The sequence below is a fragment of the Myodes glareolus genome, chromosome 23 (assembly GCF_982192425.1).
Source record: "Myodes glareolus chromosome 23, mMyoGla1.1, whole genome shotgun sequence".
In the NCBI taxonomy this organism is placed as follows: Eukaryota; Metazoa; Chordata; class Mammalia; order Rodentia; family Cricetidae; genus Myodes; species Myodes glareolus.
The window spans coordinates 62749756-62768335 of NC_142048.1; positions in this window are offsets into that span (position 1 = coordinate 62749756).

Sequence of the window (18580 nt, forward strand, 5' to 3'; positions counted from 1 at the left end):
AAAAAAGAATGTGAAGTTAATGCCTTACTGTCCCCAGATCATTTTGTAATTAATACTAGGCTACAAATAACCCAAGGACTCATGTTTTATAAATCACATAATTTTTATTATGTTCCAGAAATATTGCTGCAAACATCAAGGACATTTCCACATGACCCATCAGCAGTATAAACAAACACCCCTTCTTCCTCCAAGCCTAGCCAGAAGTAGACAGAAAAGGAAACCAATACCATCAAAATAGTTTTGTGTCTGAGATGTTAAGATGAGGGAGAGGAGAAGAATGGAAAGAGAAGTTTTTTTAAAAAAAACTGTAGGGAAGACTAAAAAGATACGTCTGTATCAACCTTTTTCTCTTTGGAGGGCCAACCAGCTCCTGAATCACAACACAGAGACTTATTATTAGTTTTGAATGTGTGGTCTAGTTTAGGCTCATTTCTGGATAGCTCTTTTTACTTAAGTTAACCTGTTTCTAAGATGTACCTTTTACCTCAGGGATTATTACCTTTCTTCTGTATATCATACTTTCATTGTCTTCTTCTCCATGTCAGGCTGTCTACCTGACTTCTTGCCCAGGGAGTGTCCCTCATTCTCCCCTCTTCCCTCTTCTCTCATTTTCCTTTCTCCTTCTCTCTTTATTCCTCCTATTTAGTCTCTCTGCTTGCCAGCCTTGCCTATTCTTTCACTTCCCAGCTATTTGCCTTTCAGTTGTTTATTAGAGCAATCATGTGCCTTAGGCAGGCAAGGTGAAACAAATGCAACACATCTTTAGATAATTAAACACACATCCTTACATCGTCATTAAACAAATGCAACACAAACTAAATTAATGTACCTTTACACAGTTAAAGTGATATTCTATAGCATAAAAAATGTAAAAAAAAATCTTTCTTTCCTTTGCCTACATTATAGGTCAGACATCCTACTAACCTTAATAAAAAGCCAGTCACTTCCCCTGTTTTATCTTGCTTGCTGAGGAAAAATTAAAATAACTAAATGAGCATTCCCATTTCTGAAATGGAAATTAGACTTGTGGATGGGGCATCAATGGACCAGCTTCTTCCTCTAAGACCTCAGAAACAAACCAGTACCTAATTTAAAGTACTATGTAACTGTAGTATGTAGTATGTAACTGGATGACAGGTGAGAACCTCCCAGCATAATCAGATATCACGGAGCCCTTTTCGATGCAACATGTATTCCTTTAAATTCATCCTTTTCAGTTATTTCATTTTAAGTGGAGGTATCTGCTGTCTGAAATGACAGTCAGCAACGAGAACCACATCAGTCTCACTGAGTGTAAGAAATGGCTTTTTCATAAGAGTAATTTAGTATTTTAGTGAAAGCAAGTTATGGATATGATGAAAGTCTAAGCCCAAATATCTGTTACTCTGTTTAATTTCTATGTTAAGGGAAGCAAGTAAGTAATTTCAATTTTCATATCTAATGACTCCACAGAGTGTCCAATAATACAAAATTTCTCAAGAGTGCAGGGTTTCTATGCACCTCACCAGACAAAGTCCTCCTGTTAGCGTTGAACCTTGCTCTCTTTTTCTCTCGGAAATACATAACACTTAACATAATCAACAGATTGATCCTGCCTTAGAGGCTTGAATTACCAGGAAAGTGACAACTAAGCAAACCCAGTCAATCACAGGCTCAGGAGTCCAGAGCCCAATCAAGAACACTAAAAATTTACCAGTTAAGAAACAAATAATATAAATCAGCCTGGAGTATCCCATAGCAAAACTAAATCAGTTTGACCCAATAGCAATATTCACACTCTCAATAGAACAGCTCCCAATCCACACCTAGGGCTAATTCCTGCCTTGGGCTTTGCAGTTGTGATTAGCTTCTCTTCTTAAACACTCAGAGGGACTGGCTCTGGCCCTACTGTAGGACAAATTAATTAATGAATTAGATAAACAAAGAACTACCCCCCCAAATTAAACTAAAGTGTCCTGAAAAATGAGACAATTAGACAGAAATAAAGGCACCAGTAAACTATTCAAGCAGAACCAAACAATGTACTTCACAACATAATGGGAGTTCACTCTTACAGATCAAAAGGCTGAGACGCAGTAAGCCTCTCCAAGCTCCAAGGATACTTTATCTGATTCGGCTTGTAATAGATATGGTATTGTTCATACAGGAAAGAGAATACTGTGGGAAAGAAACTATGCCAAGAATGTTTTGCAAAGCACTAAGAACTGCAGTGCTCTGATGAGCAGTATCTCATTTGATGTGTACAGAACCCTTACTGCAAATGATAATAGCCTCATTTTATGAAAGCAAAGCAGAGACTCAAACAGTCTATATGGCCTGCTTGAGTTTATATAATTACCAAGAAATAGAACCAGAACTCCAACTCAGATGACTTACCTGAGACCCAGGTGTTTCCCATCATGTGATAATTAAATCCTAAACTAGCATTTGTTTGCTGGGTGTTTTGGAAGAAAACCTTATTTTCTCATTCAATTACAAAAGCAAAGATCTGAGCCTCAAGCATGGAACTATATCTCAGACTCTGTTCAGGCAATAAGGAGAACAGACTTCTTACTACAAATGTTTCTTTGTGAAAATTGGCAAATTTTAACATTTTCTCTCAAGGGCACTGATCTTAAAATAGGACATATTAGGTTCTAAGAAGTAGAACTGCAGACTACACACACACAGAGGAGGGGTGAGGGTGCAGTTGCTGATCAGCATTACTGGTATAAATGACAAAAATGACCACAGTAAGACCACATAAAACAGTATCGAGATCACCAATGGATTAGAAAACAAAACAACAACAACAAAAACCCTTAAGACATTACCCTTGAGTTCAGTAAAATTTCTAAAGGCTTTTTTCTTACTTTATCCTCTTGACCTTCCTTCTTTTAAAGAATTCATTTCATAAAATTGACCTATACATACATTCTTTGCCTACTTGAGGTACAAATCTTCTGCAACCCATAATTATCTTTCCTAAAAACTTATGGGATGTCTGTTTAAAATATGCTCTCTCTGAAAAAGAAAAAAAAATCAGATCTTTCATCTCTCTGTCAACTAACAAAGAAGTAACTAACTCCCTATTGCTGTGTCCTCAGTACTTTTCTACCTATTTACTCCAGCACTTAAGAATTCTCCTTCTTTTTCTTTTTTCTTTTTTTTTGGCTCATGTAGGTAAATTCAATTTCCCACACCACTGAAATAATCTTAAACAAGATCTCTCATGTTTGCTTAATTGTGCTGGTTTAATGTGTTGAAGGAGCTGTTTGTTTCTGGCTTCCTAGCCCCAAAATAATCACACAGAAACTGTATTAATTAAATCACTGCTTGGCCCATTAGCTCTAGATTCTTTTTGGCTAACTCTTACATTAATTTAACCCATTTTTATTAATCTGTATATCGCCATGTGGTAGTGGCTTCCCAGGAAAGATTTGGCATGTCTGACTCTCGTGGCTCCATGGTGCCTCTCTTGCTCCTCCATCCTCCTCCCAGCATTTGGTCCAGTTTTCCCTGCCTACCTCAGTTCTGCCCTATCAACAGGCTAAGGCGGATTCTCTATTCATTAATGGTAATCACAACACACAGAGGGGACTCCCACATCATTAGTTGTTTTTGTTTTTATGGTTCCTATATGCTGAGAAGTAAGTCAGCTTCCGGTTATATGAAAAGAGACAAGATGGAATTGTGGTAGGAACTCAAACTAAAATTTTATACAAAAGCAAGATACTCAAAGACATATCAAAGCTATCTATAAAATAAAGGTTTAAACTGGAGAAATGTTCCTTGTAAAGCTGACAATTTTCAGTAAAGAACCAAGAGAAAGAAATTGTTGCATGTAAGTAGCAACAAAAGCAAAAAAAAAAACAGAAATGCAGGGATTGGAAAGATGATTTAGTGGTTATGAGCACTTGATATACCTGGGTTCATTTCCTAGCACCCACAAGGCAGTTCACAGCCATCTGTAATCCAGTTCAAGGGATCTGATACACTCTTATGACTTCCAGAGAAACCAGGTATGTCTGTATATATATATATATATATATATATATATATATATATATATATATATATATCATATATATGCATACACGTATATGCAACACACATATACATTAAAAATAATGTTAGTTAGGGTTTATATTGCTGCAATGAAACAATGAAAGACCATGACGATAAAGCAAGGTAGGGAGAAATGGGCTTATTTGGTTTATACTTCCATATTGATGTTCATCATCAAAGGAAGTCAGGACAAAAACTCAAGCAGTACAGGAACCTTGAAACAGAAGCAGATACAGAAGCCATAGTGGCATGCTACTCACTGGCTTGCTCCACTAGCTTGCTTAACCTTCTTTCTTATAGAACCCAGGACCAATAGCCCAGGAATGGGACGACCCACAATCAGCTACTAACTCTTAAGTGGCTGTCAGATATAAAGCAAAGTAATCCAGCATACAATTCACAATCCCAGAGAACCTAGACAACAATGAGGACCCTAAGAGACATACATGGATCTAATCTACATGAACAGTAAAAAAAAGACAAGATCTCCTGAGTAAAGGGAGCATGGGGACCATGGGAGAGGGTTGAAGGGGGGAGAGGAAGGCAGGAGAGCAGAGAAAAATGTATAGCTCAATAAAATCAATAAAAAATGCAGATTAAAAAAAACAAAAACACCTTACAGCTAGATCTTGTGAAGGCATCTTCTCATTTGAGGTTCCCTCCCTTCAGATAACTCAATTGTTATGTCAAGACTAATAATGTTATAATTATTATAATGTTATATATAATTAATAATGTTATAATAATGTTATAATAATTATAATGTTAATATAAGACTAACCAGAACTAACAAAATAAATAATAAAATAAAAATCATTATGGAGGAACAAAGATCAATAATAAATGAATGCAGGAGTGTGAAAATCAATAAATATCAACTTCAGAGGCAAGATAATTGTTGAACTTAGTGCTCTAGTCTGCTAGGCAATTTTTCACTTGTTAGTTTGCTTTGCCTAAGAGAGATAACATTGCTTTTCCATTTCTTAAGATTCCTATTGAGTTAAAATAATTGAAAAGTAACATATTAAGATGTAAGATGCATTGGTAGTTAAAAAAATGCCTGTGAATACAAATCCTCATGTTAGGATACAGGCTTTATAACCAGAAGAGTAGGGATTTTGCCAAGGAACAGGATTAAGAGAGAATTTACAGCTTAAGCGCAGTAGCCCCAAAACAAAAAACCTGTTGGAAAAGCAACGGTGTGTTACCAGACGGAATGCCCATTCTTTCATAACTGTACTAATTACTTTCCTCGCTGCTGTGACCAAATACCTGACAAAAGTCACTTAATGAAAAGGATCCATAGATTGAGGAGGTACAATCAGTCTTGGCAGGAAAGGTAAGAATGGAAGAGCATGAGGTTGCCTGTCACATCTCAGCAGATGAGGAAGCAGAGAGGGGAATTCTAGCTGTCTCTCTCTTCACGTTTTATTGGTATGTTATGCCACCAGTGCTCAGAGTGGGGCTTCAGTTAAGCATGGCAACACCCTCACAGACAGTCAGAGGTCCTTCAAATCCAGACAGTGGACAATGGATTAGCTGTCATAACAAGGCATCACAAAATGGTCCCAATACATTTTCCCCAATGTTAAATTTTAGAGATCTCCTATAAAAATTATTCAAGGTCCCAGAGGCCAGCTCTCCCAGGCCTTGACAACCCTTTGCACAAAGTGGCTGTGTGCACTGCACTAACTCATTAGAAGGCACTGCCTCTGAACACTGAACTTTCTCTGCCCCTCTCTTCAGACAATTGAGATTTCCTAGAACATAGTATGCTGAGGTTTAGAAAATAAAAATCCACATTTTGAATATGCCAGAAAATTATGATTGCTGCTATTGCTATCCCACATGGCTATTAGTTTCTGATGATCATGTACCTCTGGGTTACTAAAGATCATTTGATTTAGGATGTAATAGTAAAAAAGTGTTTTCTCACTATACCATCAGTTATGCCGACTGACTTTTCTGGGAGTGGGGTAAGGAAATATCATCAGTATTCTTGAATTTCTAACTTAATTCACATCGTTACCACAATAGTTTAAGATATTATTTGTTAGCCGAGGTTGATGAATTCTCCACAGGCTCTCAGTAATTATTCTCAAACATCTATTATGAGGATACAGAACATTGCTATGATGTGCTGATTCAGTTGTGTGTGTGAAGTGCTCCCTCCTTCTTCCTTCTCTGGGCTCTGAAATTTCATCGTGATATATCTGAGCTGATTAATCTACCAAAATCATATTTAGTTTCAGATGTTCTAACCACTACTGATGCTATATTAAGACATAAATAAAATAGAATGGTGGCATAATATACTTGGGTATTTCACCCTGAATTAGTAACAAGTACAACAAAGCATTTAAGGAGATCTCTGTGTTCTCTTATCTTCTGGGGTTCAGTGAAACCAAGAGACACTGCATGGGACTACACCTCTGCTAGGAGTGTTTGAACGGATGTCTTGGAAAACACCATTCATAGTTTATAAACTACAATGCATCAGCTGTGACCTCTATGCCCTCCTTCATCTCTCACAACTCTTTTATAGAAAAGAGTCGGGGCAGAGAGGGTGAAAAGAGTTAAGGGGAGGCATGTATGGAAGCAAATAACACTCTGAGTGGTCTAATTTCCGAATTAAAAATCAGAATTCAAACTACCTTGATTTACTCAAGATCCCCCAAGGACCATTGCCTTATGGAACATTATATTTGGTCCACAGTTTTTAATGTTTCTCAGCTTAATACAAAATATCACAATGAAGTAAACCTTACTAACAAGTCATCTTCTTAGAATTAGAACTAGTAGTGGCATCTTAGATCCACAGACACCATAATTGCATACATTAAATTGTGATCATTGTATCTACCATTCACACCCTTCATCAAAGCTCAAAACTTTTTAGTAAATAAGCATCTAATACTTTTTAACCATAATTTTTATTGATTCTTTGGGAATTTTACATCATGCATCTAATCCTATTCATTTCCTAATCCCTCCATATATGCCCCTCACCTATATAGCATCCCCACCAAAAGAAAATTTAAAAGCTAGTAATTAAAAACAAAACAACAACAAAAAATAACACTTCACTCCTCTGTCTTTTCCACCCATCTATCACCTCTTCATTTCTCTTAGTGGCATTGGGAGATGCAGTGTGTCACACAAAACACCCTATTGTCTGGTCATCTTTGCTTACAAATGTTCATTGCAATAAATTGTTGGTCTAGTTCAAGGTTTCTGGCTTCTGATACAACCTCAATATTGGATCCTCATTGAAACTCCTCTAAGATATCCCGCAGTTGTCCCAAATCATAAAATTCCTGTGGCTATGGTTCCACAGGACCAGTCTATTCATACACACTTGTAGGTTACATAGATGGTTTAGATTTGGGGGTGAGTTAACAAAATACCCTGGATATGTATTTGGGTGATAGTTGTTTTGGTCAATCCAGGCCACTGGGACTGCCCCAGTCAGGTGAGGGACTGAATCAGATCTTCTATGGCCATGCCAATGGGGCCATCTTTCCTGAGTGTGTGGGGCCAGCTCTCCTCTGAGGAGTGGGGCCAACTCTTCTGCGGCAGTGGCCAGTGAAAGGCAGGACCAGTTCTCCCAGGAACAGTTAGGGTAGCCCTGAGATTTCAACACACATGTTTCCCAATGGCCCCCTGTGGTAACATAGGCCATGAAGATCAATACAGGCCCCATCTGCAGCTAAACCATGGACCTAGATATGGCCCTCTGGAGCAGCTGGGTCAGGACATCACCATGGACTAGGTGCCATCACAGTCATAACACCTAGATTTGTGTGGCCCCAGGAATACCATGGTACTTGGACACCAACATGGTCTCAGGTGACTGATTAGGTCCTGGGTACCCACTCAGCTCTCAAAAGTAACAGGAGACATGGACATCAACTCAAACCCTGGCTGGTGTAAGGCATGGATGCAGACATGGCCCTTGACTGAAACTTGGATCCAGATCACCGTGGTCCCAGGTGACAGCATACACCACCCAAATCATTATGGCCCTGGTTGCAGTATGGCTCTCAAATACCAACAAGGTCACAGGTGGTGGCCAAGACCCCAGGAATCCATGTGGCTTTTGGTGGCAAACACAGGCTACAGACATAAACACAGACCCAGGATGCAGCAGGAACACGGACTAAGACATGGCTATTACAGCAGCCTGGGTCTGGACATTACCATTGCCCTGGGTGGCAGTGTAGGCCTCTCATATCTGTATGACCTTGACTGAATCATGATCCTCAGATACCAGCCTGGTCCATAGACCCAGACATAGCCCTTGGCAGCAGATTGAGTCTGGACATCACCATGGCCCCAGGTTGTAAACAGTCTCCCCACATCAGTCCATTATTCAGTACCTTTACCTCTTTATTTCTGCATCTCTAAACAGTTCATGAATAGGTCAACTTCTCTTTCTCTCCATTTATCCACCATATATTTACTCATCATAATGTTACCTCAAGGCAGTAGGATGAATGGTGTATGTCTTCAGTCAGCCTCGACTGAGAGACATGTAATATTTTTTAATTGATGAGGGCCATATAGACATTTGTGCTCTGTGAAACTCTATAATCAAAAGTAGCCATCCATAGCAAATTAAAGTATAGGCATGGAATGATAGCAGATATCCAAAATTATGATGCTTGAAAACCTTATGAGCACTTAAATTTGACTTTCACACATAATTTTTTGATATGTAAACTAAAAACTATGCAAGGACAGATGATAATCCAGACTTAGTCCAGATCTGTAGATTGGACACTCATGATGTATACTGAAAATTTGCATATGTTCAATTTGTCATGTTTTCTTTCTCCTCATCAAAACTTCGAGAAAGCCAAAGAGAAAAAAATCCTTAATTCAAGTTTTTTAAAAGAAATGACAATGGAACAATCATTATTGTGATGTTTCTCATAGGTTAACTATATTCCAGATATCAAATACAAGTTAGAATCACTACATTAATTTTAAAAAACTGAAATAGTAGATAATTTTGAAAACATTTCTCACACAAAATAATTCAGAATCATTGAGGGGGACCTAGCTCCTCCGAGAGCACACATTATTGAAAATATCCCTGATCCCTACTTAGGTCTCAGAAGACAACTTAATGGCTCCAGAGGTAGCCTAGGCATAGGTAGTGTTTACAACTCTCCAGGCAGTTGTAAAGTATAGGCAGAACCACTAGACTGACTAGAGCTTCAAAAGAGGTAATGTTAATTCATGAGCCCCAGCAGTCCCACTTATTACAACCACACCTGGGCAGATCTATTTTATAACCAGCCTGTGATTTCATTTGCATGAGGTCCAACTGTTCAGAACTTGGCCAAACCCTCTAATCCCCATGGCCTGGTTCAAGTGTTCACAGCTCACTGTCTTGAGATCCACTTTTCTCAATCTGTTTCTCTTCTCTACAAGTTCGTATATAATTTTTCTGTTTCCCAAAACATATAAACTTTAAATATGTTTTTCTTTTATGACTTGTGGAGAGCTGTGGTTTCCAATATGGCCTGAGATGGGAGCCACCATAATAACCTGGAAGAATATTAGATAAACATATTCTTTGCCTCACACCAAACCTATAAGTTGGAACCTCTAGAGAAAAGTTCTAGCTTTTTGCACTATAGCAACCTTCTAGGTGTTTCTGAAACATACATTCAATTGTTAGAGACTCATGTAAGAGAGAAGAGAATAACAGAATGTGTTTTGAGGTACCATTTATTCAATAATTTGTCACCAAATTTAATGCTGGACTAACAATGAGAGAATTAGAATCTTCAAGATCTTCATTGATCTCTTGCAATATTCAAGTGTGAATCCTCAGGATAAAAGAGTTCTTTCAGTCAAGAGAGCACCTGGGGATTGCTGCCTTCTCAATTAGGGGTCCTTTTGAAATGGATTTTATAAAATACAGCACATGGTTATTTCCACCATATCTAGGTCACCAGAACAGAACCTAACTTAGAAATGGAAGACATTTGCTAGCTGGAAAGTTAGAACCACTGTGAGAGGGTTTGGAGTTGGCAAACATCTTGGAGCTAGACAACAGCAATTACAGAAAGCTGAACTCATCAGCCACTTCAGGTCAGTTATTTCTTAGACCATCTGTTTTTTATTTGTTTACTTGTTTGTTTCATTGGCTACCTTGTCACCAAAAGTACAGGCCCCAAAAGGATATGAAACTATGGAGTCTACACCACCATTCATTTTGGGCAAAATAGCTCCAAACTGATTGTTTACAGTTTTTATTCCTTATGTATGAAAGTACAAAGTGACATTTGTCACTGGCACTATCTTCTGGAAATTTCTCGGGCCTGACACCATGGCTGCTGTGTCTTTTGGCATGTTGTAGCATGCTTTTATTGGCTTATATTGTATTAACCTAGGAACACTAAAATTTAAAGAGTGTCTGGTTCTCAGGGACCCAACATTACCCAAGATTAAGGGCTTAAAAGAATTTCCAGGGGCAGAAAATGGGCATGTGTATATTAAAATAGATCCCATATGTTTCTAAGTTCCCAAGACCCAGTCTCAATAGCTACTTGTTTTCCACTCAATGCTATTTTTTGTTAATGGTGTAGGATATGTGTCTATGTATCTGTATGTCTGTTTTGGTCTCTCTCTGCTTCTCTGTGTGTATGTGTATCATCTGTCTGTCTATCTGTCTCTCTGTCTCTCTCTCTCTCCCTCTCTCTCTGTCTTTCTCCTTCCCCATGTACTGTATAGCATGGGGGGCCTACTTGTTGGGGTTTCTGTCCTACCCAGTTCCCATAGCCAGCAAGTCCCAAAGAAAATCACACAGAGGTCTTCACAAGCTATAAACTGATTGGCCTATTATCTCAGGCTTCTTATTAGCTCTTGTAGCTTATATTAACACAGTATTCTAGTATATGTTAGCCACATGTCTCGGTACCTTTTTCAGCGGGGCAGGTCACATCTTGCTTCTTCCGTGATCTGGGCAGGACTGCAGGAAGAACTTCCTTCTTCCCAAAATACTCCTGTTCTCATTGCCCAGCCTCTACTTCCTGTCTGGTTGTCCTACCTATATATCTTGCCTGGCTACTGGCCAATAAGCATTTATTTAAAATGTAATTGACAGAATACAGAATTGTCCCACACCAATGTAACCTGTATGGATGCATCTACCTGTCATCTGTCTGTCTCTCCTGTGTACATGTGTGTGTGTGTCTGTGTGTATGTGTGTCTGTGTATATGTGTGTTCAATATTTTTTATTAATTCAAAAAATAAAATAATTTATTTTATAATAGTCCCTCTCTCAGTATCAGGATGTTTCAATATTTTGGTACTAAACTCAACAACATTAAATAGTCTGACTTTGAGCTATAAGTATTGGAATACCACTAACTGATTGAAACAAAGTACTAGTGCTGTGATCGGCATGGTAGTGTCCTCTGTTCATTAACGGGGCAATATTTGCTTATATATTTTTCTGGTTCACATAAAATACAAAGTTTTAAAGTGGTGTACTGATAATCTGTTTACCAATAGGTTCTTAATAGAGAGGAATAGTTGAGGGTAATCTGTTACTCCTCATAAATAAAAGCTCCCACCATGACCAGTTTTGAGCAACCAAGATATGCCACTGTAGGCAAGATAAGGCAGAGCAATACTGTGCAGTATAATTTTCCTTCCTCAGTGACACAAGAGTAGAAGAAACACATCACTACAGGTCATAGTAATATGTATTTAAACAACATTCATGCATTTTGAGTTATGTTTTTCATTTTCTTATAATATCACTTATTTAATCATGGCTTACATAATTTGATTTTTAATAATGTCTGACAATTCATATAACTTTTGAAAATTTAAAAATGGGTCTCCTGAGTTGATAAGAGATGGCTTCCAATACACTTATATAAATATACTTCCCACATGAGCCCCTGAGTTTCCACCCTATATGTCTTCATAGTATCTTTCTGGAAACTCCATATAAAGGTTCCTCTCCTAACACAGTAGAGAGAATTCGATTCACCCCAGCCCGGTTATACAACTTCTGGGCATATATGATATGGGATTCCTCTCTGTATACTGTGAATACCTTTGGTTAATAAAGAAACTCCTTTGGGCCTATTGCAGAGCTATAGTGGAACAAAGCTAGGAGGGGAAAACTAACCTGAATGCTTGGAGAAAAGAGGCAAAGTCAGGGAGAAGCCATGGAGCCCACTGCTGGAGACAGATGTGCTGAAACTTTGCTGGTAGGCCACAGCCTCGTGGTGATGCACAGATTAATGGAGATGGGTTAAATTAAGTTGTAAGAGATAGAAAATAAGAAACTAGAGCTAATGGGACAAGAAGTGATTTAATTAATACAGTTTCTGTGTGATTATTTTGGAGCTAAGTGAACGGGAACAAAAAAAAGAGGCCTCATCCAACACATATACCCAAAGGATATATGAAACTATACAACAAAGACACTTGACCAACTATTTTCATAGCAGCTTTATTTATAATAGCCAGAAACTAGAAAAACCTAGATATCCCTCAGCCAAAGAATGGATAAAAATGTGTCACATTTACACAGGGGAGTTTTACTCAGTTGTTAAAAAAATTACATCATGAAATTTGCTTGCAAATTAATGGAACTAGAAAAACTCATCCTGAGTGAGGTAGCCCAGACCCAGAGAGACAAACATGGTATGTATTCACTTATAAGAGGATATTAGCCTTAAAATTGTATCCATGCTACAATCTACAGGCCCAGAGACGCTAAGTAACAAGTAGAGCTCATTTAAGGACTCAAAAATATCACTGTGAAGGAAAAATAGAATAGATGTCCCAGGTAAAGAGGGGGTATTTATGGGACCTAGCAGAGAAAATCTGGGCTATAATGCCCTCGGTGTGCAATGAGAAAGCTGAAAGAAGAGAAGATATTATTTTTCGTATTTTTAACACTTGTTCTATTGCTCCTGTTAAATTTCAAATGTAAACGGAAGTCTTTACAATGAGTAAATATAAAGAACTCATTCTTTGCCCAAGAGATTAAATTGAGTTGAGATTCTCTCAAGCCTTCAATCCTATGTTTTGCCCTTTGCTCCATTTGATCATGAAGGAAATCGTTAAAGAAACCTCTTTGGAAAAACGAACATGAATCATGATACTTGTTCAAGGCATCACTGACCAAGCACAAGGAGGTTAAAAGTTAAAGCCACGAGAGCCAAGTACCCTCTAGTTACCAAGCACAAAATGTGACTTCATCTTAAAGCTTTGAAGTTTTCCTGATTTGGATAAAAGGAATTCCCTAAGATGATGTGACCAATTGAAGTGATGTGGAAGATAAGAGTGTACAGGGGCAAATTACTGTGTGGGCTAAAGATTCTTACACAGCACCTGTAATTTTTGCCCTTTTGTCTGGAGAATTTTTAATTGACTTAGTAGGGAAGAGTATGTCTGACATCTAGTAAGTAGAAGTCAGAGAGATGCTAGTTAAATATTCTCCAGTATACAGAGAAGTCCAACCGCAGTGATGGCTCTAAGGACTGAAGTCACTAATATCAACAGAGAGAACCCACAGCGTAAATATTAAATAAAGTAGTGGATTTATTGTTGTGGGTAGGAGTGCAATAAGAACAAATTCTTCATACTGGCTGTTCACTTTTGTATGTGGCTACTGCCATATCATTTAAATATTAACATTAACACAATATGTTCATGTGAAAGCGACATACAGACTCTATACAAAAGTGATTTCATTAATCAGGCTTTCCCTGTTTCTAACTACTAGCCTGCTAGCAAATGAAGCTTCATTGCTCCACTATGGTATCTTTTCCAGAATTTTCCAAAACCCTGTAGGAAATTACCTTATTTGATTGTATTTATTGCATCATTTTCAAATTGATTTGATTATTGAATGCCCCAATCTTTTTACAAATAGATTTTTAAGGAACCTCATACTATATTCATTAACTGGTAAGTATGAATTGAATGTATTACTTTATAATACAAGCTACCCAATTTGTCAAGGACACTCAAAATAGGTATATATGAGCAGACCTTGATCCGTACTTAATGCTACATTTCACATATTTAATATTTCTAGGATATTTGTGCTACTATTGCACCAATGGATTGTTCCCACCATGCATATAGTTATTATAGCTTTCAGAGTTCACAGCTGGATAAGAATAATGGTTACTTTTCCCTTCAGTACCTTTCAGCACTTTGAAAGCTAGTCAATAGGGATGAAGATTTCAGGTCAATACCAGCTTGACTTCTCAGTGTCCAGTGACTCAAAAATGTGTTTATCAACTGAGTCTTAACTTCAAATTCTTATCTTCATGTAGAAGCAATGGCAATAGCCCATAATGTTTGGGGCTCTGTGAGACCTCACTGTACAACAAATCCAATAGAGATAATCCAATCCTATGTTGGATTGTTAGGGACTTTTATATCATAACCCCTCCTTCCAAGATAAAGGTATCATTATGAAAAAGAGGCCATAAAAACTATAAGAGCCAAAGCCAGTGGATAACTACAAGTTAATGGTTTTTTTTTTTCTGGACACAGCAAGGCAGGTCCATATAGTATACACAGTGATTCTGACATCATGGAGAAGACCTGTAAAGGCTCAAACAGGACAAAAGGTCAGTCTGGAAAGGGGTAGAATGTATAAATTCCAGTCCCTAACTGAGGACCTATTAAGAAATGGTAGTTTGATTCTAAGAGTATGGACATTGGTAGATCTAACTTCCTCCAGTGAATAGCCATACACCTGATAGTGTATATATATATATATATATACATATATATATATATATATAGGTGATACCAGATACACTCAGTAAGTCTGAAGAAAATGAATAAGGACACAAAGTCTGATGGGTAAGAAATACAAGGTGGGTCTGGAAAAGGATGAGGGTTGAGGGTTAGTATGTTCAAAATACAATGTATGAAATCTACAAAATTTAATAAAATTTAAAAATATATTCCAAGATATGATTTGTTCTAAGTGATTCCTAATAAACTACTGCCATCTTTCTTCAGAAATTTTTGCATTTGAGAAAAAATAGTTAGAAAGCTGCCTTTAAAGCATCTGAGAATTTCTGGCCTCCTTAAAACTCAGCAGGCCCTAAATAATCTTCTCAGTGTTTCAGGACACAGACATCTTAGTCAATGGCTCTTCATTTTCTTTTTAGTAAATGCAGCAAGGTACACTTTTCATAAGTTTACAAATGCTCAATAAATAAGTGAGCTGTTCAATAAAGCAATTTAAAATGCCCTTGACAAAAGAGAAAGTCATAAAAATTGAAGATGTTCCTAATATGGAAAAATGATTGATTTAGGCACTGGAAATGAAACAACATTAATAGTGAAGTATGTATCTTGGTTAATCTAAAGTACAGCACATATACTTATATTATATCTTTTAATTAAGAAAGAAGCTAAAAATGTTTTAATACAATTTTTGAAATATGGCACTATTACAATAATTTCAATTTTTAAACATGAAATATATGCCTAATGTGGATTGGTTAAAAGGAATGAGCGTCAAAGACAAGTAAAATTTAGATAATTTCATATTCTTTGTCATTATATTGTCATTAAAAAGATCAGCAGAATAAACAAGAATAGACCAGAATTCAACTTTCATCATCACAAATTTCTCACTTAATATCTCCTGCATTATTATCATTACTATCTGTGCTAAATATCAAGTTACAATCTGGCTCTCAAGATTCAAATGAAGCTTTAGATTACAGAAGAGGAGGTGTCACAGATTTTCAAATATCTATGTCTTTGAAGAGATAGGAAAGTGTTGTACTAGAAATTAAAATCCAATCACTATACTACTTCTATAGATAAATAGTTCTGAAACAGTAGTTATTGAATTCATTCCATGCTAATGACAAATGTAGGGATCTATGCATGTAAAGTTCGAACACATCTTCACCATGGTCCTTGCCACAAGAAAACTTATATGTTCCACCCAATTCTGCGAGCCCCTATTCCCCGATACGGTTGCACGCCTCCCGTATCAAGCCGCGAGCTTGGAACAATGTCCTAGGAGTTAAAAACAGACACACACACACACACACACACAGAGACCTAGATCATTTGCCCAAAAGGTAAATGTCAACTTTATTCAGCGAAATTCCAGGTTTATATACTTAGGGGGCAAAGGGGGAGAACTCCCTCCCAGCCGAGAGTGAGATCAAGGTGTTGGGTGCCTGGTGCCCAGTGGAAGGAGCTTCCGGGCAGGGGGTGCCGAGCTAGCTGCAGTGACAGACAGGGCAGGCGCTGCTGCGAGAACCCTTCTTTGCAGATGGAATTACCATGCCAATAGAGGATAAGACTCTCTATGCTAATTCCCGTAGCCAGTGGAGCTAGCAGAGGAGATGACAGGAAGCTAGACTGGTTGTGCATACAGTCCTGCATAGCACCTCGAGGAGCCAGGGAAGGCCTGGGATCCAACATTTATAATCAATTGTAACTGATATAGTAGCCCCCTCTGTGTGTTCCTTGTATTGGTTAATGAATAAAGAAACTGCCTTGGCCTGATAGGGCAGAACTTAGGAAGGCAGGGAAGACAGAACTGAATTCTGGGAGGAAGAAAGCAGAGTCAGAGAGATTCCACATTTAATTTTTACTTGCTTAAATACTCTAACCCAAAAGGTAGGAGTAAGATAAAAATTGCAATAACATAATACAAGGAAATGAACAGCCTAGTTGAAGGATTATGGGCTACATTCTTAGTTAAACATTCTGTTATCAGAACAGGACAAGTAATGCTCAGACCCTAGACCAAGACATTATGTAGGCAAACCCACTCAGTGAGTGGAATCTATTGTTATCACCCTAAGGGAGTAGGAACTTAGTGGAATCCTTAGACTTTTACTTGAGGTAGAAACAGATCTACTTCTTAATATCTGAAGTACCAGTTCTGAATATTATCCTTACCTGTTGACAATACCTTTGAGAGAGCAGAACTCTATCTAAATCAAGGTGGAGTGTAGCCTTGACCATTGTTTGAGGTAGCAACAGATCTACCTCTTAATATTTGAGATACCAGGTCTGGATATTAGCCATACCTTGACAATACCTTGAAAGAACAGAAGTTCCAATTCTCTGACCTTAGTCAAGATAGAATTTCAAAAACCTATGAGCCCTGTCATCAATGTATTTATCAAGTTGAGTTCTCAGTAGGTGGAACAGAGACCAGGCTGGGAATGGGTACTGGTTACTCTTTACACAGAATAGTCTAGAAAGATAACTCTGATGCTGAGAGTAACCAAAATTGCTAAACATTGTGAAATTATTTCCTCTTAATTAAAATATTCTCTCCTAAAAGAGAAAATCTCAGGTGCAGTAAGTTAAGAATAGTTACAAGACTCAGGGATCTTAAAGCACTACAAGGCTTGCAAGACTCTCCACAAGGTTATATAATAACAGAAAAAAAATCTATCAAGGGGAGAGAAAAATCAATGGAGCTGAATATAAGTAGTTCAGGAAGATCCCTGGATTGAGCCTTCCTAAATTGTCACTCATGTTGTGCTAGGTTCTGCCATAGTACAACTATCCAAGAGTCTCCCAGGCTCCTGAAAGTAAGTCTAATAAATTCATTGATTCACCAAGATAGATATGGGTAAACTCATTTGCTGATCTACTTCAATGCCCTGTCTGAGGAAAATAGATTTTTGTTCATGTTTTCCCAGGAAGTCATACATCATAAGAAGACAAACATGTAAACAAACAGGAAGGTGTATGTGTGTAAAGGCCCTGAATGCCAAGCAGCACGGCCCGAGTCTGCACTCTATGCACTAGATCCCAGTTCGCGAGCTTCAGGAAAGGGACTGGAGGTTGAAAATACTTGCGCAGAGACAGACCGACACACAGACCTTCCAACACTGGTACCAAAAGCCCTCTTTAATAGCACCTTGGAGGCTTAAGTACCCCTGCTGTCAATGGCCAACAGGTGAAAATCCCATTCGCTGATCCTCTAGGCAAAGCACAGCTTCTAGTCACTTCAATTAGAAGGCTCTAGCAGGGAAGAGCAGCTGAAGGCCAGGAACCCAATTGGTCCCAACACCTGAAGTAGCAGTGATGTTGGTCACTTTGAGAAACAGCAGGAAAGCCACTGTATTAGGACTGCAAAATGTCAGATAAAGGTAGAAATGAAGTTAGAGAGACTTGTGTGCATGGAATGCAGGCAGTTAGTTAGAAGGGGACTCTGGTTAGAAAACAAATATGAGTTGCCATTATCGGGACATGGACTTGAAATTTTAAAAAGATTTGTCTATTTAAAGATAAGGAAATAAATGTGAACTTCTTTCTGACTTAGCTGTCTGATTTATTTTTTTGTTTTGTTTTGTTTTACTTTTCTGGTTCTTTTTAGCACAATCAAAGAAAGAGCAAGCATACTCAGAAATCTTCCCAACAAATCATACATGGCTTGGGATGAATCTCAATGGTAGAAGCCTGTCCTTGATCTACAGGAGGACTGGGATCCATACCCAACATGGAAAAAATAGAACCACTCTTGAACCCATC